The 21,618-nt window shown below is 50.6% G+C and overlaps 1 protein-coding gene across 1 annotated transcript in view; it reads right to left on the reverse strand.

Annotated features, from left to right (window-relative positions):
• LOC146861811 (CD5 antigen-like) overlaps positions 1-21,382 on the reverse strand; it is a 446,048-nt gene extending 424,666 nt beyond the window's left edge. The window contains exon 1 of the mRNA XM_085640972.1: positions 21,229-21,382. The gene's annotated coding sequence lies outside the window, so the exon portion shown is untranslated. The remainder of the gene's footprint in view (positions 1-21,228) is intronic.
• Positions 21,383-21,618: the final 236 nt, after the last annotated feature.

Consider the following 21,618-nt stretch of genomic DNA (forward strand, 5'->3'; position numbering starts at 1 on the left):
TCCCTGTCCCTGGCATCAGGGGACATTTGCGGGTGTTGGTGACTGTGCCATACCAGTGATGCTGTGCTTGACACGTTTGTACTACATGCACACATGTGCAAAGTGTGAAGGGGAAATGTGCAACATAGTGCCCCATCACACAGGTCATCACACATCTATTGTGCTTAAACATGAGGAGACATGTGCTATATCACTGCCTGACACACCTAGACCCTGGACATGAAGGACTGCAATATAAATGACTTGATGTACAGCCTTGTGTGAGCCTGACACCTCCATTGATTACGTGCGCGCACCCTCTCACCAGTGTAAGCGTGTGAAATGCACCGTACACATGCTCTGAGGGCGTGTGTACGGTCCGTATCACTATAGTAGTGGTGCTGTAGGAGCACGCGTGTTACGGGCCCTACACACGTATGTGTACTACCTCAGTAGGTACACGTGCGTGTACTCCCAGTGCCTACGTGTACATGTACACGTACATGTAGGCACTGGGAGTACACATATGTGTACTACCTCAGTACACGTACGTGTACGCACTAGTTGTACACATACGTGTACTGAGGTAGTACACGTACGTGTACTCCCAGTGACTACGCGTACGTGTACACGTACGCGTAGGCACTGGGAGTAGACGCACGTGTATGCACTAGTTGTACACGTACGTGTACTGAGGTAGTACAAGTACGTGTACTCCCAGTGCCTACACGTACGTGTACTACCTCAGTACACGTACATGTACTCCCAGTGCCTACGCATACGTGTACACGTACGTATAGGCACTGGGAGTACACGTATGTGTACTACCTTAGTACACGTATGTGTACGCACTAGTTGTACACGTATGTGTACTGAGGTAGTACACGTACGTGTACTCCCAGTGCCTACACGTACGTGTACTACCTCAGTACACGTACGTGTACTCCCAGTGCCTACGCGTACATGTACACATACGTGTAGGCACTGGGAATACACGTACGTGTACTCGCAGTGCCTATGCGTACGTGTACTACATAACTACACGTACATGTACAACTAGTGCCTACACGTACGTGTACTGATGTAGTACAGGTACGTGTACTCCCAGTGCCTGTACGCGTACGTGTAGGCACTGGGAGTACACGTTACACATACGTGTACTACCTCAGTACTCGTACGTGTACTCCCAGTGCCTACGCGTACGTGTACATGTACGTGTAGGCACTGGGAGTACACGTACGTGTACTGCCTCAGTACACGTACCTGTATGCACTAGTTGTACACGTACGTGTACTGAGGTAGTACACGTACATGAACTCCCAGTGCCTACACGTACGTGTACTACCTCAGTACACGTACGTGTACTCCCAGTGCCTACGTGTACGTGCACACGTATGTGTAGGCACTGGGAGTACACGTACGTGTACTCCCAGTGCCTACGCGTACGTGTACTACATCAGTACACGTACGTGTACTACCTCGGTACACGTACGTGTACGCACTAGTTGTACACGTACGTGTACGGAGGTAGTACACATACGTGTACTCCCAGTGCCTACGCGTACGTGTACACGTACACGTAGGCACTGGGAGTACACGCACGTGTACGCAATAGTTGTACACGTACGTGTACTGAGGTAGTACACGTACGTGTACTCCCAGTGCCTACACGTACGTGTACTACCTCAGTACACGTACATGTACTCCCAGTGCCTATGCGTACACGTACATGTAGGCACTGGGAGTACACGTACGTGTACTACCTCAGTACATGTATGTGTACGCACTAGTTGTATACGTACGTGTACTGAGGTAGTACACGTACGTGTACTCCCAGTGCCTACACGTACGTGTACATATACGTGTAGGCACTGGGAGTACACATACGTGTACTACGCGTACGTGTACTACATCAGTACACGTACGTGTACAACTAGTGCCTACACGTACGTGTACTGAGGTAGTACAGGTACGTGTACTCCCAGTGCCTGTACGCGTACGTGTAGGCACTGGGAGTACATATTACATGTACGTGTACTACCTCAGTACTCGTACTTGGACTCCCAGTGCCTACGCGAACGTGTACACGTATGTGTAGGCACTGGGAGTACACGTACGTGTACTGCCTCAGTACACGTACGTGTATGCACTAGTTGTACACGTATGTGTACTGAGGTAGTACGCGTACGTGTACACGTAAGTGTAGGCACTGGGAGTACACGAACGTGTACTCCCAGTGCCTACGCGTAAGTGTACTACATCAGTACACGTACGTGTACTACCTCGGTACACGTACGTGTACGCACTAGTTGTACACGTACGTGTACTGAGGTAGTACACGTATGTGTACTTCCAGTGCCTACGCGTATGTGTACACGTACTCGTAGGCACTGGGAGTACACGCACGTGTACGCACTAGTTGTTCACGTACGTGTACTGAGGTAGTACACGTACGTGTACTCCCAGTGCCTACACGTACGTCTACTACCTCAGTACATGTATGTGTATGCACTAGTTGTACACGTACGTGTACTGAGGTAGTACACGTACGTGTACTCCCAGTGCCTACGTGTACGTGTACATATACGTGTAGGCACTGGGAGTACACGTACGTGTACTGCCTCAGTACACGTACGTGTATGCACTAGTTGTACACGTACGTGTACTGAGGTAGTACACGTACGTGTACTTCCAGTGCCTACGCGTACGTGTACTCGTAGGCACTGAGAGTACACGCATGTGTACGCACTAGTTGTACACGTACGTGTACTGAGGTAGTTCACGTACTTGTACTCCCAGTGCCTACACGTACGTGTACTACCTCAGTACATGTATGTGTATGAACTAGTTGTACACGTACGTGTACTGAGGTAGTACATGTACGTGTACTCCCAGTGCCTACGCGTACGTGTACACATACGTGTAGGCACTGGGAGTACACGTATGTGTACTCCCAGTGCCTACGCGTATGTGTACTACATCAGTATGTGTACAGGTAAAGGTACTCCCAGTGCCTGTACGCGTACGTGTAGGCACTGGGAGTACACGTTACATGTATGTGTACTACCTCAGTACTTGTACGTGTACTCCCAGTGCCTACGCGTATGTGTACACGTACATGTAGGCACTGGGAGTACATGTACGTGTACTGCCTCAGTACACGAACGTGTACGCACTTGTTGTACAGGTACGTGTACTGAGGTAGTACACGTACGTGTACTCCCAGTGCCTACATGTACGTGTACTACCTCAGTACACATACGTGTACTCCCAGTGCCTACGCGTAAGGGTACTACATCAGTACACGTACGTGTACTACCTCGGTACACGTACGTGTACGCACTAGTTGTACACGTACGTGTACTGAGATAGTACACGTACGTGTTCTCCCAGTGCCTACACATACGTGTACTACCTCAGTACACGTATGTGTACTCCCAGTGCCTACGTGTACGTGTACACGTACGTGTAGGCACTGGGAGTACACGTACGTGTACTGCCAGTGCCTACGCGTACGTGTGAAACGCACCGTACCTGTGTGGGGATTAGAAAATTACATAGGGGACACATAAGGGAAAGGTTTTCAGCCCAAAATGCATGCTGGTTGTCATGGATACCGATTTTTCTGTTCAAATTTTTCCATCAGGTGGCCTTGAAAAGTCAGTTGGCAACAAAATACAATGTTGCAAAGTGGTTGTTGACTTGACATGATGCTGTTAATTTGAACCATGCAAATGCTGTCACTGGTGTATGTTTAAAGGGATTGGAGGAAACGTAGGATGCAAATGAGTCTGCACAACCTTTCAGTGCTGCTGTCTTGGCTTCCTCTGGCACCCTGTCAAGGTCTGTGGAGAGGGCCCAGCCTTTCACCCAGGAGGAGAATGAGGCCTTGCTGGACGTCATCCTCCCACAGTACCCCTGCCTGTATGGGAGACCAGGGGAGCAGGTGAGTGCTGACTCCACTACCTTTGACGGTGCCCCTTTTTTTGTGACTGTCCCTTCTGGCATTGTGTCCAGTTGGGACAGACATGCAATGTTGTTTAGAGTGGGTCCCAGGGGGTGGAATGGCTTATGTCTCTCATGCAGAGCATGATGTGGTTCATTAGTGCACTCCTCACTTGCATTGTGCTTACTGTGACATTCACTGCATAGTGCATGGCACATTCAGCCTGGCTAATCCTTTGGGCCATTTTTCTTCTAGAGTCCTGAGGTGATTCAGTGGTCCCCCGGTGTGACAGGTGACTGTACCCACAGATGTGTGTGAGTTGAGTGGAGCTGTGGTGAGAGTGTCCATGTGATGTGTACGCCCCCTGGACATTGATGTGTGTGAATGTTCCTTGTCATGTGGGTTAGTGTCTACGTGGAGTGTTGCACCACAGCTGCATGGAGGTGGCAACAGCTCTACCCATCTGATATGAGAAGTAAGCCGTGCTGTGTGTCTGACTTGCTGAGCTAGCCCCACACCTGTGACACCCCACAGGCAAGTGGCACATGTGCAGAGTGAGGTTTGTATCCGTTGTTGCCAATGGCAGGTGATTGATCTGTGCCTGTGTGTGTCTGTGTACTCTGCTGAGGTTGCGTCAGTGGCCTGGGGCATGTGACAGCTTTGAGGTGCTGTCCATCAGCCTTGTGTTGCTTGGGATGCACAGTGTGTGCCATGATCAGGGAGTGTGTCGCACCCCTCATGCCACCTGTGTACTTTCAATGCCATGTAGTGCATTGGGGCTTCCACAGAGGCTAATGTCCCTATGACAAAGGTGCTATTAGTTGGCTGCATTCTATGCCCTGTTCAACAAATCAAAGATGTTCAAATGTGTGTCTCTGTGACATGGAGCAGGTGTAGTGATGTTGTCTCACTTTGTCATCCTCACAGGTAACTGCCTACGAGAAGGGGAAGATATGGAAGCGGGCCGTCAGGGCCGTGATATCGGTGGAGGGTCGCAGTCGGCGCCTAGCCCAAGTGAGGAAACGCTGGCAGGACATCCGGTGCTAGACCAGGAGGATCGCCCGGGTCCTGCTGGGGGACTCACCTCCACGCCCCCACGGCGGGCGCCGACGCCTGACCCACCAGATGAGGCGTGTCCTGGCGGTGGTCTTCCCTGAGATGGATAGGCAGTTACAGGAGGGACAGCAGCAAGGAGAGGGGTAGGTACATGTGTGTTTGTTGTGTGTCACCAGCTTTTGGAAGTGCTCAGTCGCCTGGATACACTGCCAGGGTGTATATGTGTAGTGCATATCCTGTTCCCCAAAGTTAACCGGGGCTGTTCTTCCTCCCTTCCCCTCCTTGACATATGTTCCCTGGTCTGTGTGTAATCACTATTGCACATGGTTATCTAGGCTGCCAGTTAATCCAGGTGCACACTGCTTTCTGCATCATGTGTGGGGGTGGTCTGTGACATGTGTTGGTACCTTGCCTGTGCCCTGTCCTGTTCACTCATTTGGGGGTCCATAATTGTTGGCAATGATGCTGAGTCTCAACATAGGAGTGTGAAGTTTCAAATGAAAAGACTTGCAGCATGCATGACCGATGTTGTGGCCTCAGACATGATGTGCATGAGTGGGAGATATGCATAGTGCCGGGACGGTTGCTCTTGTTACAGTCAGATCATTCCAGGACCATGGAGCAGTGTGCCCACTACAGTACCCTGAGACACCCTTGCCTCGGAATCATGTGTGTCATCCAACACTGTGCCCATTCTCTGTGTGTTCAGCATAGGTTGGCCTCTGTGGCATTGTTCCCTGGCTTCATTTGTATTTATGTAAAGTGTGCTACATGTGTCCACTGTACAGGGTGACCCCATTTGGCTTGTGCATACTCACACTGGCCAGTGCCTGTGTGTCTATGTACAACTATCTGTTGATGGTTGTTCGTCATAAATATGTGTGGGCAGTCTCACAAGGTGATGTTGAGTACATTTAGGAATTCTTGATGCACATTTTAGTAAACCCAGATTAGGAGGTTTAACTACTTGATCTGTCTCAATCACATTGTCTCAGGTATGGGGGGGTTTGTGCGGGCAAGGCCTACATGTCCAAACCTTATGTCTCCTTGCCAGGTCTGACCTGTGTGTGATAATTGTCTGGACAGACACCCAACATGCAGTGACCCAGTCATGTTATGCAGGGTTTAATGTTTGTGCTTTGCAGCATGTGTCAAAAGTTAAAAGACATGGTTCCTGCTCATCCATTTTTGGCACCAGTGTGTGGTCCAGAGGCTACGTAGTTTGGTCTGTGTGTGCTGACATCTGTGTGGACATTCTTGGTTCCCATGAGGGTGTCTCCTCAGTGCAGGTGCTCCTTATTCCGACACAATTGCAGGCCCATTAGCTAATGCATTGTCCTGTGTTGGACATGTGTGCCACTCCACATGACAGGCAGTGAGTCAGATGTGTTGCCAACTGTGTCATCATGGTACGAATGGCCATGTGACAGGTGGCATGATTCAAGTTGTTAGTCAAGAAGTCTTGTACCTTGGCACTCACTACACTTGTCAACATGTCTCAATTTTTTATATGCTCGACTTTGATGTTTTGTTGTGAAGGACAATAATGTGCCTGCATGACAGATGTCCCCCAAGGAAGTGCACCAGAAACCACCTTTACACTTTACGGGGAAACGCTGGCACATTTAAAAGAAAGGCACAGTTCGAAAAACACTTGTTTTGAAATTATACATATACATGTTCCCCCAGTGTGGTTACATTTGGATAAGTCCTTGGTTGTTGCTGATACCAACTTACGAGTGTCAAGTCATCCAGACCACCGTGGTGCCATGTATATGTACTTACTGATACCCCATTTCTTCTTAAAAGTGGCTTCTTTGAATTAGGGTGGCAGCTCATACAATGACTGTATAAATGTAGTTTTGTGTGCACCTCCTTGTGCGACTTCTGTTATACAGGCACATGTGTGTTCTGTTCACAAAGTGGCACATTCACACATTCTAAACATGTCGATTGTGTAAAGTGTTGTGATTCCCAAGGGATCACAATGTATTTCTTTTGGGCTTCCAAAGTACTCACAGGTCTCTGAGTGTGGGTACACCTTCAGCATTGGCGTCTGTTATTTGGCCTTGGGTGCACCAACACTGTTTTGTTCACAGTGAACAAGAGGTGGCATGCCTTCATAGTCTTGCTGTGCTCAACTGTTCCCAGACACTAGCTTCTCGGTATAATTGGATATCGAGTTATTTGCAGTTGTGTCCTAATTTTCATTGTTTCCAAGTGGCATGGTGGGTCAACCAACTGGGGAGTGCAGGGCTTACATATGTGCGGAGTATTCTAGATGTTACTCATGATGCTTTTCCTGATATGCACTGTGACCTATTTTGTTTGGACTCATGTGTCAGATGTATACAGGTGACTGATTATTTTCTGTATCTTCACCTTGCCCACAGCATCATCGGAGGACACCGAGGGAGACACCTGCACGGACCTGGAGGAGGGATCCAGCACCGGTGCCACCACTGCTGGCGAGTCTGCGGAAGCAAGTGGCACAGAGCGCGAGAGGAGTCAGGCGGAGGACCTGTCTAGTAGCAACACCGACTACGATGCTGACGGGTCCAAGGCTGAACTCCCAGAGGGGGCGGAGGCTGCTATAACACCTGGCAGCAGCACTACATCTGTCAGCGCCCCCTCCATTCCCATCACTGCCCTCCCAGTTGCTCCGGTCCCTTCTGTCCGTGCAGGGCACCGCCATGTCTCCTTTGTGCCAGGCACCGCACCCCCTGCCCCTGTCCCCCCTGCTGCCCTCACTGCAGAGTCTGTGGACATTCAGCAGCAGTTGCAGGTTGGCCAGACATCGATGCTGAATGTCCTCCATGGCCACACCAGACTGCTGAAACAGATGGTGTCGTACATGGAGGGCATGTCATCAGTGATGTCTGACTAACGGATGTTGCTGAGGTCCATGGACATTTCACTGATGGCAGCAGTGAGTCTCCTGCAGCGCATCGTCCCCCCCTGCCCCTGCACCATCCACACTTCCCACTCTCATGCCTGTCCCAAGCACACCCAGACATTCCCAAGCACGCACCCACCAAATACAGGCAGCACACCAACACGGAAGGGCAAGCGCTCACCTCCTGTCACGCACACTCAGCCACTACCGGAAGACGAGACTCAGCAATCTACCTCCACCGTTCACCACGGTCTACGCGTAGGACAGACGCACACATCCTCCTACTATTTCACGGATGCATACTTGGGATTAGAGACTCATTAGTTGTCCCTTCTACATCGTGGCATACTACGCTTCGTTACCCATCTCACCGACTGGATTTACTTCCCCAGTCTCTTGATCTTAATTACAGCCATGAGCACTTCCTCTACAGCCCTGAAGAGTCACGGGATGTTTCCCGTATGACGAAACACGTGTCGGCTGGTTTTTCTTTCTATATCTATTGAAGAAACGTATCATAAAATTTCATTTGAAAAGACATTTCCTGGTGTTGAACTTGACATTCTGTACAATTAATGAATCCAAATGAAGTTTTTTCACCGTGTATTCACATCCTAAAAACGAGTGCGCAGGACTTGTTCAGATTTTCCAGTGGGGGTCTCCTACTCTTTTTTTTAGCCAGGGTTTGTTTTCCCCTGACCTTGCAGCACCGTAATCACTTTTCTATTTTTACTATTTGTGTGATTCTGTTAAAGCGCCATTTCTTCCTGTCTTAGCCAAACCCTTCCCCAAACCGATTTCACTCAGGGGGATGAAGGCACACCCACTGGGTCTGGGGCACACAGGCATACACGCAGCCACAGTCCGAGTCCGCATGCATCACTACCCAGTCCCTCCAATGGCACTCCCCTCGGCTCCCTTGCCCCACAATCTGAGAAGGAGACCTACTTGGCTGGGCTGGGCCTCAGCCTCACTGGGTCACCGACCGCAAACGGGCAAGGCACTCCACGGGTAGGGGAGTTGAGTCCCCCCCTGTCCACCCCCTCCCCCAGTAGCGCTGCACCCCATTCCTCCAACCCCCCCCTCCTTGGGGCCTGTGGTTTCTTCGGGTGCAGGGGAGACGCTGGTCGAGCTTGCAGAAGTGTGCAGCGCCGTGCTAACCTCCACATTTGGCGCTGCCCCACCCCCTGTGGTGGAGTCGTTCGTCTCTTCACCCACCACACCTACCCTTCCCCCTCCTGTCCCTGCAGTGCCTGGTCCTTCCCCACATGATGCCCCCCCCCCCAGTTGAAGAACCTGAGGGTTCTAATGTGCAGGCAAGCTAGGGGAGACGCGTGGCCATGTGTCCCCGCAAGGACTTCTGATCTGGACTGGCCTATGGCCTTTGTAAATAGTGTCCTTTAATATTTTTTCATTTAATGCTGAATAAAGCATTTTCTTTTTCCTTTGAATACTATTGCATTTCAGGTATTGATGTTGGTGCTGATGCTCCAGGAGTTGGGGTGGTGGTAATGTGTTAGGTTTCTGGGAAATGTTGTAGTCTGATGCTCATGGGGTGGACCCTGGTATCTGCGTGCCATCACAAGGTCTCTGCAAAGAATCTTTGGTCGTGTATGCTCTTTGTGTTTGGAGACATTGTCCTAAGGAGTGTTCCTTCCTCTGTGGCACCTGACATCTTCCCTGCAGGGAGTTGCACAATTGTTGTACTGACCTGTGTCTACATTTCCTTTGTTGGTGACGGATCCCTTCAACTATGGCCATGCCTGCTCAACAATGTCTCCGACTGCATCGTATGTGCCATCCTTGGTAGTCACTGTACTTGTGTATTGAGTATGTTGCCATGCCTTCATGGAGAAATTGTCCCTTTTCCGTACTATGCATGTGTGTAATCCCAGCCTAGCACACATATGGTACTTGTTCTGCAGGTTATTTGGGCACCTGACTCACAATTGTGGGCATTGTATCTGTGGGAACTCCACCCTATTCCTTCCATGGGAGACAACATCTTGGTGGCTGTCCCAGGACCTGTACATTCCTATCAGTCCTGGGATGTGCGTGACAGTGTGTGTTCCCTTTGGCTCTCTTAGTTTAGTAGGCGTTAACATGACTATACAGCCTAGTGGCATGATCTCTGTGTCTGTATTGTGCTGCATCCGCCAGGGGTGGGTATGCATGTGTCATTTGTCCTCACACCCACATGTGCTGTGTCATGCAGTGGGGGAAAGATATCCATCCTCATGGGAGTGGGACACTGCTGTCAGTGATGTGTTGTTATGGCACTATCAACATAGTCGCAAATTGGGGATGCGTTCATACACCCATGGAGTTGTGGTCATCTGAGGATGATGTACACACCCCCATGTTTCTTTCCACTGCTGGGAGTGATAGTCACCCACCCCTCACATGTCTATGTCCACTGCTGGGAGTCCTCTGCACCCATCCCCATGTCTCTGTCCACTGCTGTGAGTCCTCTGCACCCACCCCCATGTCTCTGTCCACTGCTGGGAGTGATAGGAACCCACCCCTCACATGTCTCTGTCCACTGCTGGGAGTGATAGGCACCCATCCCCATGTCTCTGTCCACTGCTGGGAGTGATAGGCACCCACCCCTCACATGTCTCTGTCCACTGCTGGAGTCCTCTGCACCCACCCCCATGTCTCTGTCCACTGCTGGGAGTGATAGGCACCCACCCCTCACATGTCTCTGTCCACTGGTGGGAGTCCTCTGCACCCACCCCCATGTCTCTGTCCATTGCTGGGAGTGATAGGCACCCACCCCTCACATGTCTCTGTCCACTGCTGGGAGTGATAGGCAACCACCCCTCACATGTCTCTGTCCACTGCTGGGAGTGATAGGCACCCACCCCTCACATGTCTCTGTCCACTGGTGGGAGTCCTCTGCACCCACCCCCATGTCTCTGTCCACTGCTGGTAGTGATAGGCACCCACCCCCATGTCTCTGTCCACTGCTGGGAGTGATAGGCAACCACCCCTCACATGTCTCTGTCCACTGCTGGGAGTGATAGGCACCCACCCCTCACATGTCTCTGTCCACTGCTGGGAGTGATAGGCACCCACCCCTCACATGTCTCTGTCCACTGCTGGGAGTGATAAGCACCCACCCCTCACATGTCTCTGTCCACTGCTGGGAGTCCTCTGCACCCACCCCCATGTCTCTGTCCACTGCTGGGAGTGATAGGCACCCACCCCTCACATGTCTCTGTCCACTGCTGGTAGTGATAGGCACCCACCCCCATGTCTCTGTCCACTGCTGGGAGTAATAGGCACCCACCCCTCACATGTCTCTGTCCACTGCTGGGAGTGATAGGCACCCACCCCCATGTCTCTGTCCACTGCTGGGAGTGATAGGCACCCACACCTCACATGTCTCTGTCCACTGCTGGGAGTGATAGGCACCCGCCCCTCACATGTCTCTGTCCACTGCTGGGAGTGATAGGCACCCACCCCTCACATGTCTCTGTCCACTGCTGGGAGTCCTCTGCACCCACCCCCATGTCTCTGTCCACTGCTGGGAGTGATAGGGACCCACCCCTCACATGTCTCTGTCCACTGCTGGGAGTCCTCTGCACCCACCCCATGTCTCTGTCCACTGCTGGGAGTGATAGGCACCCACCCCTCACATGTCTCTGTCCACTGCTGGGAGTCCTCTGCACCCACCCCCATGTCTCTGTCCACTGCTGGGAGTGATAGGCACCCACCCCTCACATGTCTCTGTCCACTGCTGGTAGTGATAGGCACCCACCCCCATGTCTCTGTCCACTGCTGGGAGTGATAGGCACCCACCCCTCACATGTCTCTGCCCACTGCTGGGAGTGATAGGCACACACCCCCATGTCTCTTTCCACTGCTGGGAGTGATAGGCACCCACACCTCACATGTCTCTGTCCACTGCTGGGAGTGATAGGCACGCACCCCTCACATGTCTCTGTCCACTGCTGGAAGTGATAGGCACCCACCCCTCACATGTCTATGTCCACTGCTGGGAGTCCTCTGCACCCACCCCCATGTCTCTGTCCACTGCTGGGAGTGATAGGCACCCACCCCTCACATGTCTCTGTCCACTGCTGGGAGTCCTCTGCACCCACCCCCATGTCTCAGTCCACGGCTGGGAGTGATAGGCACCCACCCCTCACATGTCTCTGTCCACTGCTGGGAGTCCTCTGCACCCACCTCCATGTCTCTGTCCACTGCTGGGAGTGATAGGCACCCACCCCTCACATATCTCTGTTCACTGCTGGGAGTCCTCTGCACCCACCCCCATGTCTCTGTCCACTGCTGGGAGTGATAGGCACCCACCCCTCACATGTCTCTGTCCACTGCTGGTAGTGATAGGCACCCACCCCCATGTCTCTGTCCACTGCTGGGAGTGATAGGCACCCACCCCTCACATGTCTCTGTCCACTGCTGGGAGTGATAGGCACCCACCCCCATGTCTTTGTCCACTGCTGGGAGTGATAGGCACCCACCCCTCACATGTCTCTGTCCACTGATGGGAGTGATAGGCACCCACCCCTCACATGTCTCTGTCCACTGCTGGGAGTGATAGGCACCCACCCCTCACATGTCTCTGACCACTGTTGGGAGTCCTCTGCACCCACCCCCATCTCTCTGTCTACTGCTGGGAGTGATAGGGACCCACCCCTCACATGTCTCTGTCCACTGCTGGGAGTCCTCTGCACCGACCCCCATGTCTCTGTCCACTGCTGGGAGTGATAGGCACCCACCCCTCACATGTCTCTGTCCACTGCTGGGAGTCCTCTGCACCCACCCCCATGTCTCTGTCCACTGCTGGGAGTGATAGGCACCCACCCCTCACATGTCTCTGTCCACTGCTGGTAGTGATAGGCACCCACCCCCATGTCTCTGTCCACTGCTGGTAGTGATAGGCACCCACCCCCATGTCTCTGTCCACTGCTGGGAGTGATAGGCACCCACCCCTCACATGTCTCTGCCCACTGCTGGGAGTGATAGGCACACACCCCCATGTCTCTGTCCACTGCTGGGAGTGATAGGCACCCACCCCTCACATGTCTCTGCCCACTGCTGGGAGTGATAGGCACACACCCCCATGTCTCTTTCCACTGCTGGGAGTGATAGGCACCCACACCTCACATGTCTCTGTCCACTGCTGGGAGTGATAGGCACGCACCCCTCACATGTCTCTGTCCACTGCTGGAAGTGATAGGCACCCACCCCTCACATGTCTATGTCCACTGCTGGGAGTCCTCTGCACCCACCCCCATGTCTCTGTCCACTGCTGGGAGTGATAGGCACCCACCCCTCACATGTCTCTGTCCACTGCTGGGAGTCCTCTGCACCCACCCCCATGTCTCAGTCCACGGCTGGGAGTGATAGGCACCCACCCCTCACATGTCTCTGTCCACTGCTGGGAGTCCTCTGCACCCACCTCCATGTCTCTGTCCACTGCTGGGAGTGATAGGCACCCACCCCTCACATATCTCTGTTCACTGCTGGGAGTCCTCTGCACCCACCCCCATGTCTCTGTCCACTGCTGGGAGTGATAGGCACCCACCCCTCACATGTCTCTGTCCACTGCTGGTAGTGATAGGCACCCACCCCCATGTCTCTGTCCACTGCTGGGAGTGATAGGCACCCACCCCTCACATGTCTCTGTCCACTGCTGGGAGTGATAGGCACCCACCCCCATGTCTTTGTCCACTGCTGGGAGTGATAGGCACCCACCCCTCACATGTCTCTGTCCACTGATGGGAGTGATAGGCACCCACCCCTCACATGTCTCTGTCCACTGCTGGGAGTGATAGGCACCCACCCCTCACATGTCTCTGACCACTGTTGGGAGTCTTCTGCACCCACCCCCATGTCTCTGTCCACTGCTGGGAGTGATAGGGACCCACCCCTCACATGTCTCTGTCCACTGCTGGGAGTCTTCTGCACCCACCCCCATGTCTCTGTCCACTGCTGGGAGTGATAGGCACCCACCCCTCACATGTCTCTGTCCACTGCTGGGAGTCCTCTGCACCCACCCCCATGTCTCTGTCCACTGCTGGGAGTGATAGGCACCCACCCCTCACATGTCTCTGTCCACTGCTGGTAGTGATAGGCACCCACCCCCATGTCTCTGTCCACTGCTGGGAGTGATAGGCACTGTTGGAAATGGCCCTTTTTGCAGGGTTATCCTCAAACTTCGTTTTTTTCCTCCTTTATTTTTTCTGACCCGTGATTGTTGGCAATAGGACTCTGGGCACTTTACCACTGCTGATCAGTGCTAAAGTGCATATGCTCTCTGTATAAATTGTTATATTGATTGGTTATCCATGATTGCTATATTTGTTTCACCTGTTAGCCCCTAGTAAAGTGCACTGAGTGTGCCAGGGCTGGTGATTCAGATGCTACTAGTGGGCTGCAGCACTGATTGTGCCACCCAGAGGAGTAGCCCTAAAATGTTGTCTTAGGCCTGCTTGCAGTGCCTATGTGCAGTCCAGGACTGCCATGTCGACCTGTCCAGTGCAACCACTGACCAGGCCTTATCCTTCCCTTTCTGTACATGTCAGGCATCCCTATGGTGGCCCTAGGTACCCCCCTGGGCTGGGTGCAGTGTATCTGAAAGGTAGGGCATGTACTGAGGTGTGTAACATGCCCTGGTAGTGAATTACAGCCATTTTCGTTTTTCACTGCTGAGAGGCTATCTTGCCCATAGGACAGAATGGGGGAGGCTGTTTACATGCCTATCTTCCCCTAAAGGCAAGATAGAAAATCCAAGGCTTTGTGCAGATCGGCTGAATGGTGTCATGTGATGGGCTAGGTGGCTCCAGGCGTCTGGATGAGTCAGCAGCAGGGTGAATAGGGAGATCTGCTTTAGATGGGTGGGAGGAGTAGCCCCTGGGTTTGAGTAGGGCTGCCTCTGCCAGCACAATGCTGGCTCCACCCCCTGCTGGCCAGGCTGAGGTCTCTGCCTCTGTCAGCACAAAGAAGGCTCCACCTCCTGCTGAGTGTCTAACGACCCTGCCCCTCACTCTGAAAGGAACCGGGTGCTCCAGGGCAGAGCACACCCAGGAACCGGTTTGAGCAGGGAAATCCCCCCACTGAAACAAAGATAGACAAAGACTTGGAGGGGTATAAGAAGAGGACCCCCGACACCTAAACTTTAGATCACTTTGGAACTAAGAAGGAACCTCTGCCAAGGAGAAAGCTGAAAAAAACTGAAGAGGAGATGACTGCCTGCTTGCTGTTTTGCTTTGCTGCCAAGGAGAGGGGAAGGACTTTGCTGTGTCCCCTTCTTTTGATTCTGATCTCCAAGGGCCTGAGAAGAGCTGGCTCCCTGTTAAGAAGTCCCAGGAACAAAAGGACTTCACCACCAGCTCCCCTGGAACTCTGCTGAGGGAGTTCTGACCTGCCTTGGAGTGCTTGCCTAGTCTTGGGGCCTCAGGAGGTCGTTTTGCTGTGTTTGGGAGCTGGGAAGCAGAAGCATGAAAAAGAGTAACTGGTACCCAACGCATCATCCGATTGCGAGTCGCAAGAACGAGAGTGTGAGGAGAATTTCATCGCGGCGTCATCGCAGCACCCGGAGTCCCCGCATCGCCGAGTGCGCCGAGCATCGTCCCGGTGCGTGAAGATTTTCCGACGCTGCGAAGGTCGTAGCAGAACCAGTTTGCAGGACGCACCACTGCGGGTGCGTGAAAGTATCCAGTGGCTGCGTGTGTTGACGCAGAGTCCCGTCCCGTGACGCATCGAGGGTTGCGGCGCCAGAAGTCAGCGCTGCGACGCGCATCGCGCAGCATCGAAGATCGTCACATTGTACCTGTGCGAGAAGCTTCCCCCTAAGAAACATACGTAACGAAAGCCAAAATCATTGCATCCTCCCCCTGGTAGTGATAGGCACCCACCCCCATGTCTCTGTCCACTGATGGGAGTGATAGGCACCCACCCCTCACATGTCTCTGTCCACTGCTGGGAGTGATAGGCACCCACCCCTCACATGTCTCTGTCCACTGATGGGAGTGATAGGCACCCACCCCTCACATGTCTCTGTCCACTGCTTGGAGTGATAGGCACCCACCCCTCACATGTCTCTGTCCACTGCTGGGAGTGATAGGCACCCACCCCTCACATGTCTCTGTCCACTGCTGGGAAACCTAGGCAGCCACCCACCCACCCGCCCGCACCCTTGGTGCAGTACACTGCTGTCCTGGGCATACACACACCCCAATATACTGGTTATATGCTGCACCAGGCCCTATGACAACATTTGCGGCATGTGTACGCCTTGTATCACAAATGTACTGGTGCCCTAGGGGTACGGGTGATGCGGTCCGTACACATGCCCTCAGAGCGTAGGTACGGTCCGTACCACGCGTACCCCTATGTCACTACAACAATGGTGGTACGGACCGTACCCACGCTCTGAGGGTGTAGGTACGGTCCATACCACGCGTATCCCTTCATCACCATTCCAATAGTGGTACGGCCCGTACCCACGCCCTCAGAGCGTGGGTACGGTCCGTACCACCATTGTAGTGGTGATGTAGGGGTACGCGTGGTATGGCCTTTACCCACGCCCTCAGAGCGTGGGTACGGTCCGTACCACCAGTGTTTTGGTGATGTAGGGGTATGCGTGACGTACCACCATTGTTGTGGTGACGTAGGGGTACGCGTGGTGCAGCCCGTACCCACGCTCTGAGGGCGTGAGTACCGTCCGTACCACCATTGTTGTGGTGACGGTACGCGTCCACGTCCACTTCTGTTGTGGCGGTACGCAGGGATTGGTTGACACGCCACCGAAGTGACCAGACCCTGGAGATAATGTATGCACAGGATATATGTTGTCAAAATTGGGTAGGGGTTAAGTTTCCTGCCCCTCGCCCCCACCCCTTTGCCCCTGGGTGTTGTTCTGACCTTCTGCGGCGTCTGCATCGGTTTCTGTGCACCAGGTCGTAGGCTAGGAGGGCCGGGATGACACGTAGGATGGGGTCCATGGCTGTCTGTCGCGTACAGGTGCTCCTTCTTCGCGTCATCCTCAATTTCCCGGCAGTTTTTGGCTGCCGTAAAAAATGAGACGTGCGGAGTGACGTGTACATGAATCGTACTTGCTGGTCCGTAAAACGCTGCCTGACTCCGTCCGGACATCACGTACGCGATGTCCGGTATCGGAATTGTGGGTATTTTTTTGCCGCACGTAGTTTTTTACAATTCGTACGGAAATGGTATTTCTGTACGAATCGTACTTGTGGGTTTGTAAGGTGGTATTCCCGGGTACGAGTCGGACGGAGAATACGCTCCGTACGACCATTCGTACCCGGGTTTTACAGGATCGGAATTGGCACCTGAATGTATTAGATATTATTTTTAAATATGTTTTAATATTTTTAACTATATTTCCTTTAATTATATATATTATTTACTTAATTTTACATTATTATTAAAACATTTTATAAAATGATATTATTAACATCAATATTTTTGACAAAAATATTATTTTTTCAATATTTTTGTACTTACCATTATGTAGATTGGACTTCGATATTTTTGACTTCGATATTTTTGTGTCGATATTTTTGTAGGTCGGTTTTCTGTCTTTCGATATTCTGTCAGACATTTCCACCAAATGTGGTTTGCTTGACAGATACTGTATGTGGCTACCACCTGTCAAATATTATGTCCATTATCCCTCGATTGATGATAGAACATTGAGTCCACATTTAGCATGTTGGATTTCTTCAAGTCCACAAACTTTATTTATTGCACACCGTCACAAAGACTGTACAATGTCATCAGGGATATCATCAATGATATCATTGAACATGTCATGAGTGATGTAATGTGTGAGATCAAAAATAGTGGCCGATGGGAGTGCAGTTATAGTTTGTTCGCTCAACTATAACTGACGAATAGCAGTGTTTTTTTGGTCTCCAAATCTGATTCAAACACCTAACTATAACACCACTTTAGTCTTTGTTTTTTGCAGGGAATTTATCTTTTTAATATATGTTAAGATCTTATATCATTCCTAAGTACAACATCACTTTTTCAGAGCATTTCTGTGTTTTTAATCATATATTAAAGTATAACTTTCACGCAACCCCCTGGGGGAACTTCTGCCCAACCCCCTCCAGGCTTCCAATCACCCGCTGTGCACAGCATTTTGCCAGACGCCACAGTTGGTTGGACACAGGCCCTGTCCTCTAGCCAGGCTCTGTGCCCATACCTCTGTTGATCCCCAATCCATAGCAGGCTGCCAACCCCCACAGCCTTTGGCTTTGGGCAGTGAGGGTTGACTTCAGGGCTCTGGCTATGCCCTGCACCCCACCCTATATTGGTGGCAAACCACTGCTGTGCAAGGCTGACATGATTACCTAGCTGCAGGGTCTGACCCCAGACCTGGCTCTGCGCTCCACCTTCTAGATTTCCTGGCCTCCGGCAGGAGGGCTGACTACAGGTCCAGGCCTAAAACAGCAAGGGTTGGTTGTAGGCCCAGTGTCTGGCCAGAGCCTGTCCCACAATCCATGGGCAGGCAACCCCTACTATACACAGTAACAATCTCAATGCAGTATAGGTTGACTGTTTTACCTGACCAGCAGCCAGGCCCAGTGCTCTACCCTGTGCATGTGGTAAACCCGCACTGCACTAAGACTTTGGCCATCTGGAGAGGGAATTGGCTGCAGGGACTGTCTGTACTCCCAACCACTGGGTAATAGCAGCTGCAACAGGACACACGCATTGAAGATCTCGGAATGGATCCACTTTTATTGGAAGTTGTCAAACAGCACCAAAGCAATTAAGAAAAGCACAAAATGCATTTGCAGTAACCAGCACCATTCCATCATTGTACCTCTGGTGGAGGCTGTACACGGGCCAACTGCAGCCTGGAAATCACCCCTATAACTCATGCACATTTCTTGTATTACTTCTACCTGTTCCCCATTTCAACCTTGGAGACATTGGAAAACCTACAGTTGCTTACTTGCACTACTGTCCCATAATTCTCTGCCAAGTATTCACTCAGACCAGCATCTAGTGTGCATTGCTTTCAATAGAAGTCGTCCTGTTGTTCATCATGACTAGAATCTCGCCTCCAGGATTGTGAGCGAATTAAACACACCTGTGACTAGTCTTGTGCAGCCCAGTCATGAGATTCCGCCCTAGGCTTGCTGCTGCCTCAAACTGCTTATAAGCTGCCAATTTCTGAAGCTCCTTTGTTTGTGCATTGAATTTTGTTCCTTGTTTAAGAATTGCATTTTGTTCCTTGTTTGTGCAATGAATTTTGTTCCTTGTTCGTGCATTGAATTGTGTTCCTTGTTTGTGCATTGCATTTTGAACGTCTGTGAACTAGACCTCTTATTGCATGCTTTCCTGTCCAGTTTCTGCTTGCTTTAGCCAGAGCCTATGTCTTGATCTTGTGTTGATTTTACAGATTTCTCTCACCTTTACCTTGCTTTTGTTTAATCCTTTGTCTGCCTTTTTATCTTCAGTCAGTCAGGTACAGCCCCTGGGCTGCTTCCTTTCTAATTGTTCTTAGTTAATTTCTTCTGTTTCTGCTATTAATTCCCTTTGCATATTCCTTTGTTTATCATAACTCTTATATGTTCTCCCCAGTTGCCTAGATTGTTCCCTTTATTTTTAAACCTTTACTCAGTGTTTCTCTTATTTCCATGTAGTGCTAGTCTCTTGCTTGTTACATTTCCTAGAATGCTACTGCTTGTTCTGCCTCATTTATTCTATGTCTTTCCCTCGTATGCCATGATCCTCACCCTTTGCTACACCTCTTAGATTACTTTCTAGTGCTTGTTCTGTACTCTCCTCTTTTGTCTGGAAAGTGAGGTATGTTGTACTCCCCTGTGTAGAAGTGTATTTCTTTGTACAGATGTTGGCATATGGTTTCCAGGAGGCAATTACTGTCACACCCTGTGTCTTATGTTGCATGACAACATTCCCTGTTGCTGTGGGATGATCTTAGTCTCACCTGTGAACAACCCTAGTTGTAGCCCAGTCTCTTTGCCTTCTCTTCCTTGTTACTGTGCCTTTTGTGCCTGTTCTTTCCTGGTGTATGCCCCTGCTGCTCTCCTGCTTTGGTACACTACTTGCATAGGCAGTGAGTGTTGCGCTGCCTAGAGTCTGGCAGTATTGTCTGAACTACCCATACATTCATCACTAATAAAATCAATAATTTAGATTTGACCAGATACCATTATATTTATATATAAAGCACACACAGTGGTGCCGTGGCATCAAAATAATGTAGGACAGGTCCTTCATGTAACCTCCAACGTAAATAGTTACATGAGAAAAACACATTTTACAAATATCTTGTGAAATAGACCCATTTGAAGGTCTGATTCACCACAGTATCGTGGGGAGGTACAATCCCAGGTAGTGTTTGAGCGGGGTCGATGAGGGCATCCAGCCTCACCTCTTTCCATGGATAAACCAACAACCAGCTGTTAGTGTCCTCTCTAAACAAGAAACTCACTATTTTGAACTTCTCATCGGATCTTTATTACATCGTCCCCACCACTGAGAGTAAAATACACCACAAACTGTAAGGAGTTTACAATCTCCAACACAGGCGACTCCATAGAGAGTAAAATACACAAACTGCCTGGAGTTTACAATCTCTAACAAAGCTGTCTCCTCAGAGAGAGAAATACTGACACTGCCTGGAGTTTACAATCTCTAACACAGCCGTCTCCTCAGAGAGTAAAATACACAAACTGCCTGGAGTTTACAATCTCTAACAAAGCTGTCTGCTCAGAGTGTGAAATACACACACTGCCTGGAGTTTACAATCTTTAACACAGCCATCTCCTCAGAGAGTGTAATACTAAAACTGCCTGGAAATTACAATTTCTAACACAGCCATCTCCTCAGAGAGTGAAATACACAAACTGCCTGGAATTTACAATCTCTAACACAGGTGACTCCTCAGAGAGTGAAATACACAAATTGCCTGGAGTTTACAATCTCTAACACAGGCGACTCCTCAGGGAGTGAAATACACAAACTGCTTGGAGTTTAAAATATTTAACACAGGAGGCTTTTCAGATAGTGAAATAAACAAACTGGTTGGAGTTAAAAATCTCTAACACAGCCATCTCCCCAGAGAGTGAAGTGTTCAAACTGCCGGGAGTTTACAATCTCTAACACAGCTATCTCCTCAGAGAGTGAAATACACAAACTGCTTGGAGTTTACAATCTCTAACACAGGTGACTCCTCAGAGAGTGAAATACACAAATTGCCTGGCGTTTACAATCTCTAACACAGCCGACTCCTCAGAGAGTGAAATACAGAAACTGCCTGGAGTTTACAATCTCTAACAGAGCCGTCTCGGATGAGAGTGAAATAAACATCACTTACTGTCTGAAATCACAGGTACACCCGGTTTTCGGCTGTGTGGTTTGCCTTCTGGGCCAATCCTGTTCTGCAAGTTCTTGTTCTGCAACTTTTAAGTACAATGTTTATACAGTTAGTGATGAACAAAACCTTTCTATCCATCGACTTGTAGCTCTGAAGAGAGGGAATTGATGACTTATAGTCTTGTTTTGTATAGTCTCCACCTTCTCTCCACCCCCTCTCCACCCACCATATAATGCCTCCTCTACCCTTGGAAAATTAAAATGACTTGTTTTTTCTCTGATTGTACACAAATCTAAAAGTGAGCACATGCGGACCATTCTAAATACACCCAAACATGAATACACGGAGAAGAAGGCAAACAGAAACAACACCCATGCATATAAACAAACA

Source organism: Triturus cristatus, chromosome 2_2 (assembly GCF_964204655.1).
Source record: "Triturus cristatus chromosome 2_2, aTriCri1.1, whole genome shotgun sequence".
Classification (NCBI taxonomy): domain Eukaryota; kingdom Metazoa; phylum Chordata; class Amphibia; order Caudata; family Salamandridae; genus Triturus; species Triturus cristatus.